Genomic DNA, 26,490 nt, shown 5'->3' on the forward strand with positions numbered 1-26,490 from the left:
TTGCGACGAGGCCATAAAGAGTGTCTCAAAAAACAGTGCTAAGATCCCCCACTCTCAGAAGTAACATGGATGATAGCTACTCTTTTTCTGTTATGGCTACCTATCTTTGAAACTCCTTTTTCAAAGAGGTTTTCTTGTGTTCTTTTCAGCGCCAGTTTTGCTCTTTTATTTTTCCAGACCATTTAGTTGTTTGCATTTACACTGGACTATATTTCTTCCATTTGTTTTATTATTGATACTTATTCTGTGTTATACATCAATAATTTACATAAATGTGATGCCAAAATGATTGCACTTAGTCTGGCATTCTAATCTTAGTGAACATGTTCTGTTCTTGTGGGTCCCTCAGAATGAGAAAAAAAAGTCCACACAGCCAAGACCAGGAGAAAAAATATTAGTCTTATTGTCAGACAATAGGAACATTCCTTGGTTTCTTTGGAAATTGAAACTCTAAAGAGGTAGGAAGGAGACGGATGTTGATGCCAGTTTGAAATTAAAAAATATTGTAGATATTGGCTGGGTAGCAGCAGTTTTAAAAGCGTCTTGTTTCAATTGGAGTTCCATGGAAGTCAGAAAAGATTGATCATGCTTTAACCAAGCCATGAGGTTTATGCCTCTTCCTATCAAGTTCCCTTGCTCCTCATATATCCACTATGTAAGTCATCCTGTTCACAAAACAAGTAACAAAACTGATCATATAATTCAGGATCATTAGTTACAGTGGTGGGTTGCTACCGGTTCGCCCAAGATCGGGTGAACCAGTAGGTGAGGCGGCGGGAGGCTCCATCCACCCTACCCGCCCATCTCTGCGCATGCGCAGAAGCGTCACACACATGCATGAGTGTGCACACGCCCACGAGTGAACCGATAGCAACGGGATTTGAAACCCACTACTGATTAGTTACCTTTCTTCAGTCGGTTCCCACAGATACTTTTTTGCCACATGACCCATGTTAAGCATAGTATCTGGCTAAGAAAAATATAAGACTTATTTAATTCACCCAAGGGAAATAAACTTAATAATAGATAGGGTATTTCAATTATTATTAAAGAATACTTCAATAAATATAAAATATTGATGCAATATAATAAATAAAAAAATATAATAAATTCAATATAAAATAATTGAGAGCCAGTTTGGTCTGGTGGCTAAGGCACCAGGTGAGTTCTAGTCCAGGGGTGTCGAACTTGATTTCATTGAAGGCCGCATCAGGGTTGTGTTTGACCTCTGGGGGCTGGGGGGCATGGCTGGGGGGCATGGCCAGATTGACATCACTCATTAAGGCTCCGTTTTCAGGTGCGATGGCCTGCCCGGACTCTGTTTTCGGCCATGATGACCTCCTGCAGCCCTCTGCCAGCGAAAACAGAAAATGGAGAGAACAGAAAACAGAAAGCCTTCGTGGCTGAAACCAGAGCCTGGGCATGCTGCACACGGCCTCCCTGAGCTCCGTTTTTGCTGGCAGAGGGCTGCAGGAGTCTGTCATGGCTGAAAACAGAGCTGAGGAGGGCCGGACATGGCCCTCCCAAGCTCTATTTTCACTGGCAGAGGCACCATAGGCCAATCCTTCGCTGTTTCCAATGTGGGCTCGTGGTCCAGATCTAAGCATCCCATGGGCTGAATCTGGCCCGTGGGCCTTGTGTTTGACACCCCTGTTCTAGTCCCATCTTAGCCATGAAAGCCAACTGAAAGCCAGCTAGGCCAGTCTCTCACTCTCAGCCCAACATATCTCACAAGGCTGTTGTGGGGAAAATAGGAAGAGAAGAGTGCATTGGATATGTTCAGTTTATTACTTGTAAAAATAATAAAGGCGGGATATATATAAAAATAAAATTATCAGTATCACTACCATGTAAATAATTGTAAATAATATTTCAGTGCAAAATGTTTGTTACATTCATCACCTAATTTAGAATATTAATAATATTAATATTTAGAATATAAATAACAGGAACTCCCAAAACTTCTGCTATTAGTTACTTATCTTCCTATGCTTACCCAGGAAAATGGAATAACTGACCAATTCCTTTTGCCTGGAAACACTAAAAGTCCTGATATCAACAGGTACTATTATCTTATTGATTATTGATCTCGTTAAAGTTAAGCACTCATGGGTGAAATAGGCTTAATGTAAGTGTAACATATGAGGATAGTATTTGAGCACCACAATTCCAATTACATGAATCCCTTCCCCAACCAGATATTTTTCAAATGAGTTAGGATTATAGAATATCATGCTGGCTAACAATTCTGAGTCTTGTGGTCCTAATGCAACTGAAAGACATTATATTACAAAGACTAAAGTATATTCTTGCCTTGCACTTACTACATTAGATCGTTCACTTGTAGCTTTTGGTAGAACAGTAGAAAGTTGTTTTGCTTTTCTTCTGCTGTGCAAACTATCTTACTTTTATTAAAGAATAATATAAATACATTTTAACATGTGGTCTCAACTGAATTTTCATATGACCCAATAGACAATGTTCCTTCCATTCTGCTCCATGATGTGGTCTGGATTATGGTTTATGGTTTACTCTAATGGAAGATGAAAGGGAGAAAATGGATTAATTCACTGATGCCAAGTCGTCCATTGCCAAATACACTGTAAATCAGAAGGAACTTCACTTCTCTGGCTATTCAAATTGAGCAGCTGGTTGCTGCTGGGAAGATGATTTTCCACTACTATAAAGAGCATCTTGGGAACTACAACTGCATCTTTGAAAACGTTTTTCAAAATTTATACTATAAATTTATACTGCAGAGTATCATTGGATTCTATCTTCATTTCAAAGTTTTTCAACATTTACATAACACCCTTGGGAGAAGTCATTTAGAGATTTATGATGTGATAATGTCAATACATTGTACTAACTGTGTACCTTTATCACAGTTCCAGTTGAGGCAATGGAATCTCTGAACAGGTAGATTCACGATGGGGCTAAACATGACCAGTAAATTAAAACATAATTTTATTTATTTAATTGTATTCCACCTTTATTATTTTTACAAATAACTCAAAGTTGCACACGTATTCAACATACCTTCCTCCTCTTATTTCCCCCACAACAACCCTGTGAAGTGAGTTGGCCTGAGTGAGAGTGACTGGCCCAATATCACCCAGCTGGCTTTCAAAAATATGTGGGACTAGAACTCACAGCCTCCTTTTTCCAGCCTGGTGCTTTAACCACTAGAGCAAACTGGCTCAAGTATAAGGTTCAACATGACCCAGATGGAATTGAACTGCCTCAAATGATCACGATCATTCTAGAGTTCTATTCTAGAGTTATTTCTGCATCTAAGGAGATCCAAAAAGGCGTCTACCAAGGAATACCTAGTAACAACTCAGGCTAACATGCTAGATGTAACTTTTTCTGGAGAGAAGTGACCCTGGGCACAGTTTCCTGTTTTGTTAAAATGACTACTTTATCTAGTGTCCTATGCTGATTGAATTATCATCTAAGGTATATTTATTCCACTTTTCTACTTACAAAACACTCAATAGATGAAGCTGTTTTTGAAAAGAAGTCAGAAACTTAAATTATCTGGATGGGACCTAAAGCCAACCTCCTCTGTTCCAGTCCAGCTAATGATCCCCAGCAATTAGTTTAGTGTCCTATTGCCCCTTATACCAGAAGTGACATGTCCTGCATGTATTGAAAGAATTTCATTGCCTTCCCATCCATCTCTGAGGACCCTTCAAAGCGCTGGCAGCTTAGAGCAAAGCTATCAAAAGAAGTCTACTCCATACCAATCTGTCTTTGTGCTGATGGTTATCTGTTGGCAGACAGACAGCCCTATCCTCATTTTATATTGCCATCCAATGTAGCAGAATAGTTTTAAGGACACCTACTCCAGGAATAAAATTGCCATTGTGACTCTTAATTATTTTGCGGCTTCCACCAAATTGACATGATTTACTTTGTCCGGTTTGTTGATACAAAATATATATGAACTCTTCTTCCAAATCTAAAATCAACTTTAACTGGTAGCAAGGCCCCTTTTGTTCTGGTTTCTGTTGCACTCTTTCCCAATCCTCTCGACCTGTCATCCAGCTACTGTTGTCAGAGGAGTATTGTCAGACTAATTTAGATTGAAAACATCTCACAGTAGGGATCCTTCCTCTTGCATTTTAACTCCTGTCCTCTGTTTCCAAGCTCAATAAAAAGGTGCAACAGAAGTAAGAGATAAAATAGTCATGAAAAGGAAGTGACAGTGGAATGTTTTTGAAAAGGATGCAAGAATGAGGTGGGAAATTAGATAATAATTACAGGAAAGCTTTCCCAGCAACATCTGGAATGACTGAGCACTTCACATTATATTGTTTCCTGGCAACTAATGAAAATGCAGAATGCTGGCAGGATTGAAGAATATTCTCAATATCTTGATTAGAAGATATCTGGCTAGCATGCAAGTTGAATCCCATTCCTATTGCGTTTATCTTCAGTGTGCCAACACATGGAAGCCCTGTCTAATCCTTTTTTTTTTTTTTTAATTTGATTTATATGTCGCCCTTCTCCAGAGACTCAGGGCGGCTTACAATGCGTTAAGCAATAGCCTTCATACTTTTGTATATTTATACAAAGTCAGCTTATTGCCCCCACAAACTGGGTCCTCGTTTCACCTACCTTAGAAAAGATGGAAGGCTGAGTCAACCTTGAGCCTTGGAGAGATTCGAACCAGCAGTAAATTGCAGGCAGCTGTGTTAATAACAGGGTGCGTAGACCACTGTACTATCAAGGCTCCTTGGTTACACAGAAGTAAGTCATTTTTCCCTCAGTGGAACTGATGTCCAGTGAATGCACAGCTGCAACCTTCTCTCTGTATTAAGTAGTTTAAACCTAAACTTAAATAAGGAAGACAATGTCTTATTGTTATTATTATTAATAATTTAATTATTAATCAATTATTAATCTAATTATAACTTAGTTGTATTTATTTGATCAATATCTTAGTGTCTCCTCGAAGTTCAGATGTCAAAGGCACAGAAACTCTGTGAGGCTCTTTGAAAAATAAGTATGTATCCCTAACACCACAAAGTTGAAGATGTTGGCAGCAACAATGAAGACAATCTCTCTGTGCGATGCTGGAAATGATGTTATATTCCCATAAGTCTCCAGAGTGTTACTATATTAAGTGACATTTCCAGAGCAAGGGCTCCAAAGCGTATATGAGATAGGCAGAAATTAACAGACTAATGTCCTTCTATAAATACCTTTTTGGGCTAAGAAAAACCTAGATTTCTGCTTGGGATCCTGATATTGAAAGAAGAAGGGAAAAAAAATAACAGGGCTAACGTCCATTGCAATTTGGTGTATAGGTTAGGGCACCAGGCTGGGAGGCTGGTGAGTTCTAGTCCCAGCTTAGGTGCACAAAATCAGCTGGGCAACCTTGAGCCAGTCATTCTCTCTCAAGTCTAGGAAGAAGGCCATGGCAAACCACTTCTAAAAGTTTTACCAAGAAAACTATAAGAACTAGTCTACACAGTTGCCAGGAGTCAAAACTGATTTGAAGATGTACACAGAGCATCCATTAGGAAATTCCCAGCTTATTCAGCAATTAATCTTTTAAAAACATTCCAATTCAAAATCATCTACCTTCTTTGGTTCTACCTTTTATTCTTTTCAATTGTGAAGATAAAAATTTTGTTCAAGTCTCCTTTGAATCAAGTTAATCTCTTGGTATCTTCGTGGACAGCTGTCTTTGAAGTTTTTCATGCAACTTTACAGAAACACTTTGCCACTTTTTCTTTCCTTCTGGAATGTTTTTGAGACTTCCCATCTTGACCTGCTTCCTTTTTTTTTTTTAAAGAACCTTTATTTTCTCCACCATAATCAAAAGACCTTCTGTTTAACTGATGACTTTCTTGGTAGACTCCATCCCAAATACCTGACCAACAGGATGCAATGAGATTTTTCTCCCATCCTTTTTATGCACATTGAAGGGACACACAAGATGTATGCCCTAGAAGTTCTAACTAGATCTAAAAGGATAGCAGGTATTGCTGTTTAATTAATGCCAAGAACTATGAGGTGATCTTGTACCTGAGATACTTAGAGGTGATGCAGTATAAATAGGAACTGAAGAGTATTCTTCCCTATGGGGTCTCCAATCTGGCACCTCCAAAAGCATTAGCATGAAAACTCTTCAATTGCCACCTTTCTGGCTGAAAAGTTGGAATCATTTCTGGAAGATTCCAGATTGGGGAAACTGTTCTACAGTAAGAACACTGCTCAGCAACAAGTCTCCAGGGCACACCCCTTTATACAGAAGCTAATTCACATTTCCAATAAAAGGTTGTGTTTATTTAAATAAAATAACACAGCAATTCTCCTTGCAGTTAAAAGAACTAAAGATAGAAACACATTCCTCTGATTACAGCACTTCCTGGCACCTGCCTCTGGCTGAGATTTGTTCTGGCGTAGAGGAATGAAAACAAAGCAAAACACAAAACCGACTTGATAAATGAGAGGGATATAAAAGGAGAGGAGTGGATTTGTGGCTTTCACCAAAGATATAGAGTGAAGTGAAGGCAGTTGTTGTTTCAGGTGTCTTCCTGGGAAGCTGCTTTCTTAGAATCTGGAAATGACACGTGTTCGTCAGAAAAGCATGTCAACAGAAAAAGCACCACTATAACATCTCATCTCGATCCTCTTGTACTTCCTGAAGACACTATAGTTCCTGGGAAAGAAATCCAGAGGGTAAAAAGAAAGCGAGATGAAAAGACTTTACCATATATGTTCTGAAGCACTGGACTGATTAAATCATTATCTTAAGCTTGCTTCCTAACTAAGAGGCTGGGTGGGTATTTAGGACTAAATACTAAATGACATCATCAATAAATACATCAAACTCCTGGATTTACATTGAGATGCCCATCAGTACCAATGCACCAACAGACATTATCCCTACCACACCGGACTGAATGATTGACAAATGCCTGTGTAGATAGATGAATGGATGGATGGATGAATGGATGGATGGATGTACATTGTTACTTTAGCAGTAGGAATTAAAAGCTTGCTTCAAAACTAAATAACAATTCTGAGCATTGTAAGCATGACTGCAAAATAAAAATTGCAGGGCTATGCAGCCCACTGCTCTGTATACCCCACCTGCCAAGGAAGAGACAAAGGTAAATGATGGAGAGGTTAGATAGCAGCCTGGGGAGTTGATTGGTTATGGTGAGCAATCTTTGGGGAAAGGAGTATTTTATGATATGTAATTCTTCCCATACCAGTTCTTACCTGGGGATATGCCTTACAACATTTGATGCCACAGCATTCTACATATTCATAATTCCAAAACTATCAAAATAATCCATGACACCAGTACTACACGACACACCTGACCTAACCAAATACACTAAGATCAAAATAATCAGATGTATGAACCGCATCAATTTCTTCCTCACTACCTAGATAGACAGCAACAAATCAGAAGAACACTGATAGGATCATCACTCTAAGGACTCATAGCAGTGACTCTAATGAAGTCTCTAGAAACTATAGCACTCTCATGCGTTCACCCAAAATTATATGGATTCAATATGTAGTTGTTATCTTTGTCATAATAAAAAAGGAACAACTAAAGAACAACATGAAACTCTTAACAACATCTTCAAAGGAATAAAATTCACAGGTGAAGAAGAAAATAAAGCACTATCCTTTCTGGATATCCTCATCAATAAAAGAAATAATAGAAAATTAGAAATGCAAGTCTACAAAAAAAATCAGCAGTAACCACCTAACCTGGTGTAGATATCAACTTGACAGGTTCATAGTTTCCTGGTCCCTCCTTCTTCCCCTTTTTGAAGGTAGGGACAATATCCTCTTCTGAAACCCTTTCAGTTCTGCTGAAATCTGCAAAGTCCCCTGAAGATGGGCTCCAGCATGAATCTGAAAGCTCAAAAGACAAAGTCTCTGGTCCCAGTGACAGACCCAAATTGGATCCTGAAATAAGGGTTAGGTTCAGGGGTGAAATGCTCCCGGTTCGGACCGGATCGCCTGATTCGGTAGTGATGGCGGCAGGTAGTTCGGAGAACCGGTAGCAAAAATCCCTGCGGCCCCCCCCCACACACACACACACGCACACCATGCCCAGCTGAGCCGCATGATCATCAGAGGCTTTTTTTTTAACTTTTAAAAGAATTTTTTCTACAACTTCGTCCGCCGAAAAAATGCTTTTAAAAGCGAAAAAAAAGCCTCTGATGATCACGCAGCTCAGCTGGGATCATCAGAGAGACTTTTAAAGCATTTTTTTCTGCAACCTCTTCCGGGAAAGAGGTGGTTAAAAAATGCTTTAAAAGTCTCTGTGATGATCCCAGCTGTGTTGCCTGATCGGCAGAGCCTTTTCAAAGCAATTTTTTGCATTTGCAGAAAAAATGCTTTGAAAAGTTTTTTTTTTTTAAAGTTGGCCACGCCCATCCAGTCACATTACCCCACACACACACCAAGCCATGCCCACAGAACCGGTAGTAACAAATTTTACATTTCACCCCTGGTTAGTTGCTGCATAGTATATAAAGAGAAAGTGTTGGGGGATGAAAACCTTATTGAATGCGTTTGGCTAATCACCACACTCCTGGGAAGATCCAGTTGGACCTGGCTCTTCCCTTAGGCATTTGGGCCAGGAGGTTAGATGAGTTCTGCTAGTAATGCTGCTTTTATTACTTGAATGTATTGTTTTAACTGTGGGGATAATGGTTTAGATGTTTTATCTGGAAGACAATGGACATCCGGCAGTCTCATATAAAGTTTGAAGATAGTCACTACTGGGACTCTCATCAAAAAATCACTCACTGACACACCCTTCATAATCTTGAAAGTGATTCTCAGGTTTCTTTGATTTGTGGCGGTCCAAGCATATCTCTCAGAATTCTATGGCAAGGTTGCTTCACATCAAGGAGGCTGTGGATTATCTTCTAAAGCACGGGTATCAAACTCGCAGTTGTCACGTTGCTGTCACATGATGTTTCGTTATGTTTTTTCCAGTGGTGAAATCCAAATTTTTTTACTACCGGTTCTGTGGGCGTGGCTTGGTGGGCATGGCTTGGTGGGCATGGCAGGGGAAGGATACTGCAAAATCTCCATTCCCACCCCACTCTGGGGTGGTAGTTGCCGGTTCTCTGAACTACTCAAAATTTCCACTACCGGTTCTCCAGAACCTCCATGGCATAGGACCTAGCTATCTTCGAGACCACCTGCTGCTACCGACGACCTCCCATCGACCCGTGCGCTCCCACAGAGAGGGCCTCCTCGGGGTGCCATCAGCCAAACAGTGCAGGCTGGTGACCCCCAGGGGGAGGGCCTTCTCTGTGGGGGCACCTACCCTCTGGAATCAGCTGCCCCCAGAGATAAGGAGAATCCAAGACCTCAGTGCCTTCCGTCATGCCCTTAAAACCCATCTTTTCAAGCAAGCCGGGCTGGCTTAAGAAGAAATTTTTAAATGTTTTAATTGGTAGTGAGTTTTAATTGGGCCAAATTTATATATCTTTTAATTGTTTTTTAATATTTGTACTGCATGTTTTTTAATTCTGGCTGTACACCACCCTGAGTCCTCAGGGAGAAGAGCGGTATAGAAATTCAATAATAAATAAATAAATAAACCTGTCAGAACCTGCTGGATTTTGACCCTGTTTTTTTCCCTTCGCGAAGCGCTGGGGTGGACATGACCTATGCATGACGCATCCGGCCCACAGGCTGCCAGTTTGACACCCCTGTTCTAAAGGGAAAGCCTACAAACTCTTCCTGAGTTGCACTGACCTTGAGTGCATTTTGACTTTGGGGGGTCACATGTTTTCACATGTTGATCTGGTCAAAAAGAGTTTTATTTATTTATCAAACAAATATAGGATATCAAATCAAGAAAACTTACAATCATCAATCAGATAACAGTATAATATAATACACAGAGATGAAGAAAGTTTCCTTGACCCAAGCTTTCTTTCATTTCAGGTAATTCTCTCTTAACAATCATTCATACAGCAACCATTCAAAGTTACAAAGTCATTCCCCTCTCGTCATCTCTGCTCTTTTGACCTGTTCTTTAGTCCCCTACTCCCCCTATTGCCTCAGTCTCTCCAGTTGACCTTCACCATCCTCTTCCTTCCACTGCTGATGAGGTGCGTCCAGTCAAAGCAGCTGCTGGCCCTTTTACAAGTCCCTGCAAGGCTCCCCAAGGCCTCAGAGAGGACTCATGCAGGGCTGGCAGCTGACTTGACCAGGCATGCCTTGCAGCAGTGAGAGGAAGAAGGTAGCAAAGGCGTGTTGGGGGTGGTAGGGGTAGGCAGAGAAGTGCAGGACAGTCAAAAGGGGTAGGCAGAGATGTGGCAAGGTGGGTGGGAGATGAAGTGTATCTATGGACATGAAAGTGGGCAGGGGGCCATGGTGGCTCACATGGTAAGACACTGAGCCTGCACTCCACTGCGGTTGACAGCTCGGCATCTTGATTCCCGTGAGCAAATAAACCATGTAGAGACAAGAAAGGAGTCTCCCCCAATTGCCTACTGGCATTCAGGCGTCCCGTGGGTAAGATAACACTGCACAAAAAAATTCCTTTCACAGGCAGCCACTTTGGTGATCCCTGGCTAACACGTGCCATACGCTTAAAAAAAAAAAATGCGGGCAGACTTCCAGGCACCTGAATTTTGATTGTGTGGCCACAGGGACGCTGCAATGGCTGCAATGTTGAGGACCAGTTGTGACTACCATTCGCTCAGCATTGTTGTAATTTCAAATGGCCACTGAATGAACGGCTGTTTTTCTCTCCAAAGACTAGTGAATCACGCTTTGGTACAGCTGTCTGGGAAGCCTGCAAGAAATTAAATGCAAGAAGTCAAACTTTTATCTACTAGCTTGGTATATTTTCATTCTATTTCTCTGAGATTTTGGAAGGATAAACTATCCTTCGTTTCTATGAGCCAAAAATCCAGCCTACCCTTGACTTCAACATTCCTCTGTGATGCGAGTATACCAATTAGAGCTGTGTTGATTTTTTGTTTTGTTTTGTTTAGAAAAGAATATCTTGCATACATATGCTGGTCTTGTGTCTTTAACGCAGTTCCGGGACAAGCAACTTCAACCCAAATAAGACATTCCAGGACGGACACTGTGAATCTTTTGTGTACTTGTTGTTTCAGGTGTCCTATATCATAGCTCCCATTGGGGAGAGGAAGTGTCCCATGTCACACTGCTTTGTCCTCTAGTATTATGATATCAAAGGATCAGTTAAATAGTTCCTGTGATCAGTGGATTGTGGTTTAGTTACTTTCCCATCCTATCCCATCCTAATACCAGCTGTTATGACTCTGAATATGCCTGGCTACTAAAATAAGGAACAAAATAAGGCTTTATTTAAGAAGCTTCTTTGAACTGGACAAAATAAAGGAGGGAGGGAGGGGGGGAGGGAGGGAGGGAGGGAGGGAGGGAGGGAGGGAGGAAGGAAGGAAGGAAGGAAGGAAGGAAGGAAGGAAGGAAGGAAGGAAGGAAGGAAGGAAGATTCTATTGAAAAGGTAACCCGATTTTAATCCCTGACAAGAGAAAGAATGATAAAACTGTACAGTGCAGAAGACCGAAAAATAATTCTTCATATAAAAAATCAGTAGTATTGTTGTGTAGTAATATAATTTTAGTTCCTTTCATGTGAGCACCAAAAACACATAGCTCCCACTCACCACACACGTTTTTGTTTCTTGGTATATTGTCCTTGCAACTGAGAAATAGATGCCTAAACCAGTAAACCTGTAAATTTGATGTAAAATCATATAAAAAAGGCTTTCTACATATGCCGACATACAAACACACCAATGTAATACAGTATGCTCTTGGAAAAGAGAGATCCCTCAACAGTGAGTACACAGCACAGACCTCCAGATATCTATTGTTACCATTCCTTTGGAATGGTATTTGGAAAGGAACAAGGATAGCTATCTGACTAGCTGTCTAGTATGGCTAAAGTTTAACATTTTCTGCATCTACTCCATGGATCAATAGATCTGGTTCCTGGATATTCACTACAAAAAAATAATAATAAAATCATAAAGCTTCAAATACAGTTAAGAGTGACCTGAATATGATAGCTTAGAGACACGGTGCTCTCTAGATCCATTTTATTTATATCCCACCTCTACTCCAAGGATCTCAAGGTTACATGCAGACTCCTTCTAGCTTCCTCCATTTTTACCACAGTCCCATAAAATAGACTTAGTATGAGAAAATTGCCCAAAGTATTGGACAACAATTGGCATTATCCCTTAGCATATTGCATGGCATCATGGAAGCATGATGTCTGGCATTATGGAAGTGTAATCCTAGCATATAGCCCTAATCATTTTATTTAAATCCTGTGGCATGGAGATTCTATTTTACTTTATTTTTAGCAACAGAAACCAGTCCAAAAGTTCCAAAATCTAAATGCCTCATCTGTGAATAAAGAAATACAAATTAGGTGCTCACACAATTGTGAACCCACACAATTGAAGACAGATTTAAAAACCTAGCCTGATTGACAACAGATGTCTATTTTGGGAAATATTTCTAAACTTTGCATTGCATTTTACCTATCCAAGCTTGTACAGCAGTTTTAACAAAATCTGCTTGGTTAAAATGCAGTCCCCATTTCAAAGAGCAAATATTCTGTGTAATCATAGCAGCTACATCCTCACATTGATAAGAGTTCTAATCCTTCCGCCTTTTCAATCTGCTTTGTCTCATCAAAGTCTATCAGCCACTAAACTGCCAGAGGTCATTCACTATTCTTTGGCTGAAGCCATACAGGAAGGAAGCTCTTCTTCACAGCCATGTTAATGTGCCTTCCACTAATCCTTGAGCCAAATGAAAAGTGTAAATTGCACTGCCACAGTGCCCAAACATGGCCCTAAGGCGGAAGGCTGGTGCTGCCCTTAGAGAGTTAAAAAGGGACAAGTTAAGGAAAGCAGTTGGGCGAGTTCCTTGGCTTTGCTGTGCTTCCCTCCCACACAGTGACACTGTCAGTGGAAAAATCATCCACGGGTTGTCCTCAACTTAAACAGTTCATTTTGTGATCATTCAAAGTTACAACAGCACTGGAAAAAAGTGACTATGACCATTTTTGGTCTGAGGACCAAAAATCCGAGGACCCAGATTGTTGTGGGCAATATGCTGACTCTGTAAACCGCTTAGAGAGGGCTGTAAAAGCACTATGAAGTGGTATATAAGTCTAAGTGCTATTGCTATTTTTCATACTTAACGACCATTGCAGCCATGCCCATGGTCAAGCGATCAAAATTCAGATTCTTGGCAACTGGTTCATATTTATGACGGTTGCAGTGTCCTGGGGTCACGTGTGTCAGCCCTGGAGGCCATCGTTAGGGGTGTTACTTGGAACCCTGACCAACGTGATCATCTTTCGCGACCTTCTGACAAGCAAAGTCAATGGGGAAAGCCAGATTCACTTAACAGCTATGTGACTAACTTAACAGCTGCAATGATTCACTTAACAACTCTGGCAAGAAAGGTCATAAGAGAGCGCAAAATTCATTTAACAAATGTCTCACTTAGCAACAGAAATTTTGGGCTCAAGTGTGGTCGTAAGTCGAGGACTACCTATAATTGCTAGGTAACATGGACCAGGGGATGGGGGACAAGTTCTGACAGACTCATCGTCTGTCAAAGTATGCTCTGGTTTGACCCAATGAATGCCACACTAAGGAAAAGTGTGAAATCTATTTTAGAAGGAGCTCGGTAACGATGGGGGAACTTTCCTATGGGGCCAAGCAACACCCACCTTCCTGTGCTGTTATTATGCGATACAGCTGTTATTAAAATAGTAAATCAGTGGTATAAATGATACTTTTGAAAAGAATGCTTTTCCCCACCCTTTAATGAATGCTTTCCTGGAAATTTAAAACCCAGGCACCTTTCTCCTTCCACAACCCTCACTGCATTTTAAAGGTGTTTCCTATAAATATAAAATAATAATATAACTTGCGTGCCATTCATCTCTCAACAACTCTGGGTGGCTTGGAGGTGAGGGAAAAGGTTGTGGGAGTTGCAAGCTTTAAAGGAAAAGTCACAAAGTCCTGTCAAACAGATTCAAACAGATCCAAAAAACAGTTTGTTTGTAGAACTGGTTGGTGTTCAGGGAGAAAATAAAATGATTAGTAGGAGTAGCACTAGGAATAGTAGCAGTACTAATAGTAGCGACTGGAGTAAAGACCCTTACTCAACAGCTAAAAATAATCTTTGGGAGCCCAAGAAGGTCCTAGCCTCTGGCTGCTTCATCAGAGAGATTTTACACAAGACTTGTGTCAGGAAAACAGGAAAACACAATTTCACAACTGGAACAGTTAAGAACAAATTTAGGTGGAAATGATATGGTGTGACATAATCAGGACAAGCACCTTTATGTTGTGGTTAGCAGGACGTGACTCTGTAGGAATAGCTCTCCAGGATTTCAGACAGATATCTTTCCCATCTCAACATAGATATCCCAGAGAGACTAAATTTAGGATCATTTGCGAGCATGAACCAGGCCGCTGCGCTTGCAAGATTTTTTAAATGAAAAGTGGAGATTAATGGGAATTATATGCAACATAGTCAAATTAAAAACGCAAATGAAATATCAGTAAGATTTGGATGGGAGAGAAACACTCATTTATGTACAAAAATCCTCTTGTTTATTTTTAAGCTCTGTTTTGGAATTATCTGCAAACCCAATAGTGGGAGAACTGATATGGTCCAAGAAATTCCCAACCAGTGCTGTTCATATGAACACCCTCCCCAGAGTTTTTTCTAACTCTTGTAGATGGAGTGCCCATATAGCAAAATGCAATCTTAGATACAGCTCCCTGAAATTTGCAAGAGAACCCAAGAAGTTAAGTATTGCAGTACTGAATTTGGAATAATTAGGTACCAACCCTTCCAGAAACCAGAGAAGCTATCTGATCCTTTTAAAGCCGGAGTGTCAAACTCAAGGCCCTTGCGCTGGATCCGGCCCATGGGGTGCTTAAATCTGGCACACCTGGAAATAGCAAAGGACTGGCTTGCGGTGCTTCTGCAACCAACATGGGACGCAGGATGGCCTCACGCGCACCACCATCACCAGCACCCCATTTTCAGCCTGGACGGCCTCCTTCAGCTCTCTCTCTCTCTCTCCCTCTCTCCCTCCCTGTTTCCCTGTATCTCTCTGTCTCTCTCTGTCTTGGCACTGTAAAGGGATTAGATAGCAATATATATATATTGCATTTTATCTCCTGGCTATCATGAAAACGAATTGGGGGATTTAAGTTTTACCACATCTGAAAGGTTAGTAATCAAGAATATGCTGATAATTACCCATCCCACTTTGAATGGGAAGTGACTGGAAAGGACTTGCCCTTGACTGTGTATGGTGTTATGGAGAGCGAGAAAATGGCTGTTTGCATGACGCACTGAATCACAAGCTCTCCAACTCACATTTAAATCCAGTGCCTTGTGCAAACCCAGAAAACGGAATTAATCGATTAAGCATGTAGCACAAACACAGAGAAAGAGATTTTGTTCCCATTGCTATTTCTCACGATACTGATCCAGCCAGCCTACCAACAACTACACATGCTTTGCACAGGTAGTTGCCACTGTGAATTTGGATTTTAGGATATTTCTTTTCGTAATGAGAAAAATGTCCTAAGTGAGAGAAAACTGCTCATCTCAGGCTTGGACATTTGACAAGGTTTTGTTTATTTAAAGTCATTCCACCTCATGAACTGTTGAGGACAGTTCAACTAAAGCAGAATACATTGATGGACAGGAATATTAAGCAAGCTAATCTTTGGAATTTATAGCCTACTTAGATTCCTGATTTCCCTCCTTTGCACTTTGTGCAGCTGTTTCATTTCACACCTCAAGAAGTTACCTTTCTCCCCTCTGATAGCCAGGTACAACTGCTTTGGAGTGTCTCAACTGTGGGCCCAGCCCAGAGTAAGTTAATGTTCAAAAGGCTTCCATACTGGCAAAGGACATTAGGTCAAATTACAAGTGGCACAAACCTCTGAAGGTCCCAAGCAAAGAGCTGTGACTGAAAACATATATCTGTCAGCTTGGAATAGCACTCCTGTAGCTCTGTGTACAAAACCTTGAGGAAAATATGTCAGAGAGCTACTTCAAGGGTCAGATGTCACCAACGATGTTTGAAAGAAACCAACTTACAGTTGTTTCCCATCCAGAAAAAGGAAACCTCTATTTAAAGGCTGTGAGCATCTACATCCACAAAGATCAGAAACACTGATTCCCTTAGAGACCCCAATTTGTTGAAGCAACTGAGCATATTTGACCATTGATTCCCCTAAGATCGTCAGGCTGGGTAAGGTTAATCACAAAATACTTGGGCCACCAGATCTTAACTGCAAAATTCCAGACCGTCACTGCAAAGAGTTATACTCTAGTAGTCATCCACATTTTGGCAATCCAGATGTGCTACATGTGCAAAGCACCAATTTATCTGAACAGGAACTCACTGAGTTTGTTCTCACCATATTCTCCAGACCTCCAAAACACTATTTCTCTCCATACCTACAGCTTTCTTTAGCCTTTTATTTCCAGATGGATTGCAAACTGCATGGAAGGTCTCCATGAACAGAGGAGACTTCTTCTTAGAGACTGTTGGCCTTTCTACAAAGAGAGGAAGAAGGGCAGCATTTGTGTTTACTCCTGTTCTCTTCCCTTGTATTTCTTCAGGGCCACCAAGAGGCTCAAGCCTAAGGGCATTTGTGCACTTTTTGCCTGGCCCAATGCCAACATGGGCTACTCACCACTTCCTGAGTGCAGGAACAGATGACATCATCCTACACTTACTCCCAGCCCATTGCAAATGCACTCCACGCCCATGTTCTCCGGCTTCAGTTCAATTCTTGTTTTCCAACCCAAGCTATCTTGAGCCTTTCAGAGCAGGAAGTCTCCAGTGCTTCAATCCATTCCATAGCAGCCCCAGCTCTGATTGGCTATAATTCACAAGATGACCCCTCCCTTCCAGAAACTGGTTGCTACCCCAGGCTGGCACTTCATCCTGGGTTACCAGTCTGCTATTGCATGTTTTTATGATCCTGCAGTCAAAACCAGTGGTGCTCCATCAAGTCACTGAACAATCTTCAAATTGGAAGTTCAGACTCATTGAATTTTTATATTTCCCTTTCAGGCGAATTGTAGCATGCTTTTCTTGCTTTCCGATCCCCTGGCCACAACATTACAAAGCTTCTCTCCCCTTCATTTTTAAAAAATATATTTAACTTGCAATGTAGAAACTTTACTAATCTGTTTTTATGAAGCTGAATTATCAGTTCTTGCTGCCGTGGAAGCAGGACCTGCATTAGTATCAAAAAGCATAATAATGGGAAGGGAATGTTACGCCTTCCATGCAGTGGTGGGTTGCTCCCAGTTCTGTCCCGGGAGGCTCCACCCATCTGCCCGGACATCATAATTGATGCTCAGAAGCGCGTGCACGTGAGTAAGCGAAACAAGCACACACACACTCCCATTGCGAACCGGTAGTAAAAATAAGTAGAACCCATCCCTACTTCCATGTATGCAAATCTGGGAAAGCATAAGAAAGGCACAGGGTCAATTGAAGAAAGAACACCCCTAAAAGAAATTGCAAGCACAGGTAGACTGATCTACAGAGGAGTCAGCCAGGAAGGATTGCCTTCTCTGTATGAATGGGAAGATCAAAAAGCATCTGTAATGGTATGTGGGAATGGCCTTGGAGACACGAGAAAGAACTACAGAGTGGACAACTGGCCTAAAAAAGATTTCTCAGCCCACAGATGGAGGGGAGGTATGGGAAGCATTTCAAAAAGGTCCCTCCTTTATTTACCAGAGAGTAAAAGGAGGGGAGGGGAGAAATCAGGGGTGAAATGTAAAATCTGTTACTACCGGTTCTGTGAGCATGGCTTGGGAGGGGGGGGGAGGGTAATGTGACTGGGTGGGCGTGGCCAACTTTTTTTTTTTTTAACTTTTCAAAGCATTTTTTCTAATGCTTTGAAAAGCCTCTGCCGATCAGGCAACTCAGCTGGAATCGTCAGAGAGGCTTTTTTAAAAATACCTCTCTGCCAATCAGGCAACTCAGCTGGGATCCTCAGAGACTTTTCAAAGCATTTTTTTTACCACCTCTTTGGCCAAGAGATTGCAGAAAAAAATGCTTTGAAAAGCCTCTGACGATCCCAGCTGAGCCGCGTGATTATCAGAGGCTTTTTTTTTTACTTTTAAAAGCATTTTAAAAGGTTGTAGAAAAAATGCTTTTAAAAGTAAAAAAAAAAAGCCTCTGATGATCACGCGGCTCAGCTGGGCATGGTAGGGGGGCGCAGAGATTTTTGCTACCAGTTCTCCGAACCACCCACCGCCATCGTTACCAGATTGGGCGATCCAGTCCAAACCAGGAGCATTTCACCCCTGGGAGAAATACTTTCAGTCTTCCAGTTCTGTTAATGTAACCTTACAGTAATCATAAGAGTTGGTACTCATAGTTGTGCTTCTTATCTGGACTGCCTCAAATGGCTAACAAAAGAAGAATGACCCGTCAAACCTTCCATAGCTCAAAACGAGCACCAACCCAGCCCGTTTGGCAATCCTTTGCAATCCTCACTGAAATATCTGATATTGGCTCCAGAAATGGATGGAAACAGCATGGGAGACAAGCAGCTTAGGTTGCAGTGCAGAATTGGCCTAAATATATTTGGCAATCAATATGTCATAACATCCTCATTTGCATAGACATCCATGGGATTGTGGGCGGGGAGAGGCGGCAAGTGACAAAACTCATGTTGTGATGTCAAAATGCCAACCTTGTGACTTTGGTACTCATGTCTGACTTTGGAGAACATAAACACAAGAGACCAGGTTCTCAATGTAACAAATTGTTGCGCATGTCGATCATTTTTTCTTCATCATGGTTAGCAGCCGGTGTCTTATGATCATTTCACATCTCCCAACAAATCAAGAGAGGGGATATATGTACTTAGTGTCTCTTTTTTGTAGCATCTTAAGAAATCTCAAATACTTCCATGTCTGTAATCTTGTTGCTATTGTAATGAATAGACATACTCTTCCATGTAATAGGTAACAAAAAAAAATGTCCTAGATGATCTGTAAACACCTTTTAAAAGAATACACATTTCAAGAGTTGTTTATGATCCAGAACCCCAGCATCTTCTCCTTATCCTAAACGTCCTCCAGTGATTTCTTCATTTCAAGCTTAGTGTGACCAAATATTTGGAACTGCCTACCTATCCTTTCAGTGTCCTATGCAATTCCCAGAGGGTAGGAAATTCTCTCATCATATAAACTTTGGATGCGTTTTCTTCTTTTGGAAATCTAACGCGGATTGTAACAGTTTACAGGGTAAGTACCAAAGTCTAAATTGTTTTACTGAAATTAATGTCAGTTACTGACATACTTAAGAAAGTGACGCACAAGTTGGTTTAGCACATGCGTAACCTTTCAAACCAGTGTGTGGGTGGGTGGGTGGAAGTCTAAACAGAAGAAATGAAGCCAACTAATTAAATCCTTGTTAACAGACAGGATTTTCTTTTTCCTAGTCAAACCTGGTGTTAAGTGATGTCTAGGGTGAGGGAGGGCAGCCTGAAAAAAGTAATTAGACTTCAAAAATTTTGTTTTGCACACTGGAAGATCTTAGTGAGTTCATACTCTTTCCATGTAAAATGTACTCTAGTTACCCCAAGCTTTTCTTTTATTACAGCTGTATAATTTGGCTGTGGTATGCCGGGGAGATGGAAGAATGTTGTTGCTATTATACGGCTGTCCAATACAGGTAGTCCTCGACTTACAACAGTTCATTTAATGAATGTTCAAAGTTACAACGGCACTGAAAAATGTGACTTATGTCTCTGTTTCGCAGTTACAACCTTTGCAGCATCCCCATGGTTGTGTGTTCAAAATTGGCAACTGGTTCATACTTATGACCGTTGATGTGTCCTGGGGTCACGTGATCCCATTTTACGACCTTCTGACAAGCAAAATCAATCGGGAAGCCAGATTCCCGTAACAACCAGATTACTAACTTATCCACAACAGTGATTCACTTAACAACTGGGGCAAGAAAGGTTGTATGATAGGGCAAAACCCGCTTAACAAATGTCTAACTTAACAACAGAATTTTTGGGATCATTGTGGTCGTAAGTCGAGGACTACCTGTACATACAGTGACTTTGGGCATCTTATAGTATTAAATTTTCAGGCAGCAGTCACGCGATCACACCAGCCATTTGATTGGCTCTGTCTCTACCTGGATACCTAGGCCTGCTGACAGAACCACGTGTTCAGAGCCTTCCAGAAAAGTATCATGGTGGGGACCAATCTTATGTCCAGGGCAATGGTATTCCACAGAGAAAGCCTTTTTCTTCGGGCTCATTAGATGTATTTTCCTAATACTGTAGATGGAACCTGCAACACACCTTGCATTCCTGCTGTGGTGGGCCAGATAGATGTAACTGGGGAGAGATGGTCCTTCAAATAACCTGGCCCATGTAGGGCTTTAAAGATGATAACCAGCACCTTGAATTTCACCAAAAGCAAATCAGCAACCAATGCAGGTTTTGCAAAAGAGATGATACATGCACTGATCTCAACTTACACAGAACTATGTGGGCTACTGTATTTTTAACCAACTGAAGCTTCCGGACACTCTTCAAGGGCAACCCCATGTACAGTGCATTACAATAGTCCAAAAAGGAGGCGATTAGGGCATGAATGACTGTGAAGAAGGGAGGTTAGTCCAGGAATGGATGTAACCAGTACACAACTTGCAGTTGCACAAAAGCTTTCCTGAACATAACTGCCACCTGTTCTTTGAGCAGGTGTCAAAAGTCGAGAAGACCTCCCAGGTTACATATCCTGTCTGTCTAGGGAGTGCATCTCCATCCATGATCAATATTCGCCAAAACCAAGGAAGCCTGAATCCAAAATCCTTCCATTTTGCCAGGGTTCAGTTTTAGCCTATTGGTCCCATCTAGCCCCAACAGCTTCCAGGCATCAAGAAAGGGTGGTCCCAGCATCACTTATCTCACCATAGACAGAACTGTATAACTTGGTATTATTAGCATATCATCCATTGTGACAGATGATTTGATCCATCAGTTTCACACTCCTGATCAACACCTACTGAAAACACCCTCAGAAGAAAGAAGTGAAGCAGGTCAACACAGTGCCCCCCTCCATTCCCAATCTCTGGAGCCATTCCATGGTTGATAGCATTGAAAGCCATGGAGAGAAGGATGGATACACTACCCCTGTGCTGCTCTTGCCAAAGATCATTGAAAAGTGTAACCAGTGACATTTACAGACCTAAATCCTGCCTGAAAGGGGTCCAGATAAACCCATTTCATCCAGGATCCTCTGGAATTGCAGCACAATTACCTTCTCAAAAACCTCAACAACCAGAAAAGGAAAGTTGGAGACAGGATGAAAATTATCGGTGAGGGTAGGATCTAGTGATGGCTAGATGGGCAGCAAACACCGAGAGAGATCAAGGTCAATCCAGGGGTGGGCTGCTGGGGGTTCGCAGGGGTTCGGGAGAACCTCTAACTAATATTCTGTGCAGTTCGGAGAACCCCCAAATCCCACTCCTGGCTGGCCCCGCCCCACCCACCCCGCTCCGCCCCTCCTAGGAGTCTCCACACGGCCTGTTTTTGATGCAGGTAAGTGCAGGGCGCACGTGGAGGCTCGGGGGTGAAAAATGGGCCTACCAGAAGTTTGGGAAGGCGGAAAACGGCCCATTTCTGGCCTCGAGAGCCTGGGGAGGCCGTTTTCGCCCTCCCGGAAGCTCGAGAAAAACCTCTGGAGCCCGGGGAGGGCAAAAACACCACCCCCCCGCCGCCGTGGTGCAAGAGGCTGACTAGGCCACGCCCACCCAGCAACCGGGCAGAGAACCCCTTGCTAAAATTTTTGAAGCCCACCTCTGGGCTAATCCCATCCCAAAGGCAACAGAACATGGAGTTGTTTTACATCAGGGTCTGGAAAGTGCTTTGGCAGAGAAGAACCCATGGCACACAAAGCTGCTTTCTTGACTTTCAAGCTATGGCTTTCATTCAAGGTGCCCTTAACAAACCAGGCCATATAATCTAGCCTTTCCCTTAAAAGGTACTGCCCCAAGTTTGGCAGTCATCAAACAGGCCATAAAATGAACTGATTGCTTGACGTCTGTGTCAGATTAAGTAAACAGCTAAAGGAGAAGTGCTGTTGCTCCTTCCCAACCCCCTCCTATTCCACATCTTCACAGTGAGGTTTTCCAGGTCCTTTCTGCTTTCTCTAGGGACAGAGACTGGGTTTCAAGTGAAAGCTGTTGCCTTGGTAGGCTCCCAGGCAGGCAGTAGCATCAGGACATTCACTGAGTTCAAGAAAGCAGAGGAAGCCAGAGTATAAAATTGACAGTCTCTTGAGGTTCAGATGGAAACTGTCCAAATAAGGAAAAGGAGTAAAGGTACATCTCCAGCAATATTTCTTCCAAGCTACTTTTTTTCCATGCAAGGGTGCCTTGCTTTGATTTTGCTTTCCAGCTATTCCAATTTCGTCAAAGTCATTCTTGTTTATTGCTTGGAGTGTTGTTGGGCATACTGACCAAGTTCCTTATTCAGACCTACCATCTGTGATTTACGATTTATATGATCTGAAGAGAAAGATAGTTGGCTTCAGGTCATGCAGTCCATTAATTATTAATTAACCAGCCCACTAACTTCCAAATCATTTTAGGATGGAATCATATGCCTTTTGCAGATGTTTTCATTTACATCCAGATCCAGCTCAGATAAGAAGAGTCACATTTTACTGGGTTCCTGTAAACAACATTCCCGTTACAGGTAATATCACTCAGGATTATTCAGCTGGCTCTTAAAGTACTACCATTAGGCACTAAAGTGGTAAAAGAACACAGAAAAGTCATTTGGGATAAAAGCTATTGCTAAACTCCATTTAAAAAAATATCAGAACATTCCACTCCAACACATCGGTTGAATTCTAATGTTCAGCAACAATTCCTTCTCGTTACTAAATAATTTGCTAACCATACCATATAATTTTTAAATAAATCTTCACGTGCATATTAACCAACTTGTCAAGTTAATGCATAAGCAAGTCATATTCATATTTTACAATCTATAATTATTGCCTTGTCATTTTTTCAATATTCTCATTGCATTTTTGTCACTAATATTTATAGTGCTGCTTTCAATTCCACACTTCAACATACCTCTACTATTCTCATAAAGATCTCTAAAATTCTCTTTCCATCATTCCCTTACTTCAGTTTAAATCCTAATAATTTTATCAATTTCCTTTTTAGTTCAATTTCTTCCAATAGAGGCAACTTGGTTGAGCCTCTTCCTCTACTTCCCCAACTTCCAAAGTATTTTCTTTTGTTTCCATTAAAAATGGTCTATAATTTCTCTGCCTGTTTTACTATTGAGCATTTTTTAATTTTCTTTGCCCATATTTCCAACTTTTTTTTCTCTGTACTCAGAGAAAATCTTTCTCTTAGCCTCATGTTTTTCAGCAATAATGTTCTTATATATTTTTTCATCCACAGCTTCTTTCACTTCAACGTCCTTTTTAATCCTTTTCATTGCAGTACAGTAAATCCACAAATTTCTGAAGCACTGTATAATACAGGCTTAAGATACAAAAGGATCTTGACAGACTTGAATATTGGATGCTATCTAACAAAATGAAATTCAATTGTGAGAAGAGTAAGGTTCTACATTTAGGCAAGAAAAACAAAATGCACAGGTACAGTGTATGGATAACTGTGAGAGGGATCTTGGAGTCCTAGAGGACAATCACTTAAATATGAGCCAGCAACTGCTGCAGCTGCCAAAAAAGCCAACACAATTCTAGGCTGCATAAACAGAGGGATAGAATTAAGATCATGTGAAGTGTTAATACCACTTTATAATGCTTTAGTAAGGCCACACTTGGAATACTGCATCCAGTTTTGGTCGCCATGATATAAAAAAGATGTTGAGACTCTAGAAAGAGTTCAGAGAAGAGCAACAAAGATGATTAGGGGACTGGAGGCTAAAACATATAAAGAACGGTTGCTGGAACTGGATATGTCTAATCTTATGAAAAGAAGGACTAGGAGTGACATGATAGCAGTGTTCCAATATCTCAGGGGTTGCCACAAAGAGGAAAGAGTTAAGCTATTCTCCAAAGCACCTGAGAGTAGGACAAGAAGCAATGGGTGGAAACTAATCAAGGAGAGAAGCAACTTAGAACTAAGGAGAAATTTCCTGACAGTTAGAACAATTAATCAGTGGAACAACTTGTCTCCAGAAATTGTAAATTCTCCAACACTGGAGGTTTTTAAGAAGAGATTAGATAATCATTTGTCTGAAGTGGTGTAGAGTTTCCTGCCTAAGCAGGGTTTGGACTAGAAGACCTCCAAGGTCCCTTCCAATTCTGTTATTCTATATAGATATAGTACTTTTTACCATGTTACCTTCATCATTTACATTTTCTTCCCTTATGTCCACTTTTATTTTATTCTGTTGGGATTTTTTCATATAAAATAATTTTTGCAGCCCAATGTGCACTCCATTTCTTTAACTGATTTAATGTCTATTTCTTACACATTATTAAAATGAGATTAGTAAAATAAAAAATATTTTGTCTCAGGTTCAAAATTTCTCACGATCACCATATATTTCACTAATTATGTCAATATCTCATCATTAGTGAACAAATTGATTACAATTTTAAGATTTATATTCATTCTTTTTCCGTATAGATATACTATTTATCCCAGAATCACACATTTGAAACAAACAGAACTTTTTCTAAGTAATGATTCATCTAAGTGTTATTCTCAGTTTGGGGTCTCCAATTAGCCTAACCCTTTTTTTATGTGGTATCTCATTCTTTTCCCACCTATTTATCTACATCACTTACCAAAATACTCTTTTACATCTGGATCACATTCATTCAAAACATTACACAATTTTCCCCAAAATTCTCTTCCTATTCCCAAAATGGCTCTTCCTATTCATGGGAGCATAATATACAAAGATAACCAGCTATTTTTGTAACAGTGACACATACAGTTTCTCACAAACCTTTTAGCCCTTTTGTTTATAATTAAGCCTATCCCTTCACTTCCCTGTACATATTTATCAGCAGTGATCCACAGGATGAGACCTTCATTCAGATATCTAACAGCTTTCCTTTATCTCCTCTCTTCCGGATACATTTTCTTTCATTTCAGTTAATAAATGCTCTATTTACTATTTACTTTTTTTCTCCAAACCACAGTCGATTGTATTTTATTCACATATTAAAGAAAATGTAAATTAACTTGCAGCCTTAGTCACATTTATATTATATGCTTCATTCCCTAGGACAATACATCTTAGTTTGGGCATATTTTGCCACAAACTAAACCAATGCCAAGTGCTCATCATTATATTATCAGAAAACAGAAACAAATCCAATGTGCAGAAGCTTTATTTGATTCTAAAGCACAATTTGGCAATTGCACCTTCTATTCCAGGTGTTCCGACAAACACAGAGCAGAAGAACCTGCCAAAAGTATTAGCTTCCCCACAGGACCAGCAAGACCGAGTGGGCACCACTCTAGGAGTGCCATGACTTGCGGGGTGGGGGGGCACCCAAATTGAAGACTTCTGAAAAATACAGTAAAATAATGAAAAGCAATAACAGCACACTTCTTGAGCCAATTTGTCAACTTGAGTGTTAAACATAATTAAGAAACAAGAGAGTGCCTTTTTGAAATTGCTAACAAAATCAGAAGATGAACCAAATCATGAGGGTACCAAAATATGACTTTTCTTAGGGGCCTAAATGTCTAAAGTTGGCCTTGCCGACTTGGGTCCTTTCAGTTGTTTCCCATTAGCCCTCAACTAGCATAGCCTAATAATCAGGAATGAAGGGAAATGAAGATTAAAACAACTGGGATGACCCACCTTCACCATCATTCTTTGAAAACTGAATTCAGGACAATTGGTCCAAGAATTTTAAAAATATGTCTGCCGTTTTTTTTTTTTATCATGTATTTATTTATTGCTTTTTTGCTTAGTATAAATGCATATCACACCACATATATTTGGATCATGGCTTCTATGTTAAGGATGTAATTGAAGCCGAAGGACAACTGGATAATCACTGTGCATATACCAAAAATATCTAAAAGTTGTAATTTGAAGAACGGTGCTAAACACACATGGCTGAGAATGGGAATCTCTTTTTCAGTTTCCAGGGACTGGGTGATTTGCACTGTATGTAGCCTGTTGTAGTTCTTTTCATCCAGACTTCCACTGACAGCATCTCTTGATTACACTGGGGGGGGGGGGGGACCCAAAAAGTCCAGTGGAATCTGCAATCCAGTTTGCAATTTTAAGTTAACTTGTGGTCCTGTTTCATTATTTTTAAAATAAAGGGCAAAAGGGGCTAGCCCTCCTCCTCCCCCCCCCCCCCCGTAAAATTGCTACATAAAGGAACAGCAAACAGTCAGAGGACCTT

The 26,490-nt window shown here is 40.9% G+C and overlaps 1 long non-coding RNA gene across 4 annotated transcripts in view; it reads right to left on the reverse strand.

Moving 5' to 3' along the window:
* Positions 1-1,450: 1,450 nt before the first annotated feature.
* Positions 1,451-26,490, reverse strand: part of LOC117656711 (uncharacterized) — a 46,815-nt gene continuing 21,775 nt past the window's right edge. The window contains exons 3-5 of one of the 4 annotated variants that reach the window (XR_015732562.1): positions 7,747-10,807; positions 2,878-6,676; positions 1,451-2,533 (exon numbers count right to left, since the gene is read on the reverse strand). This is a non-coding gene — a long non-coding RNA (uncharacterized LOC117656711). Of the gene's footprint in view, positions 2,534-2,877; positions 6,677-7,746; positions 10,808-26,490 lie in introns of those variants that run through there. The other 3 variants (XR_015732564.1, XR_004588996.3, XR_015732563.1) reach the window with 3 other exon arrangements.

The sequence above is a fragment of the Pantherophis guttatus genome, chromosome 2 (assembly GCF_059756535.1).
Source record: "Pantherophis guttatus breed Tessera chromosome 2, ASM5975653v1, whole genome shotgun sequence".
Lineage (NCBI taxonomy): Eukaryota > Metazoa > Chordata > Lepidosauria > Squamata > Colubridae > Pantherophis > Pantherophis guttatus.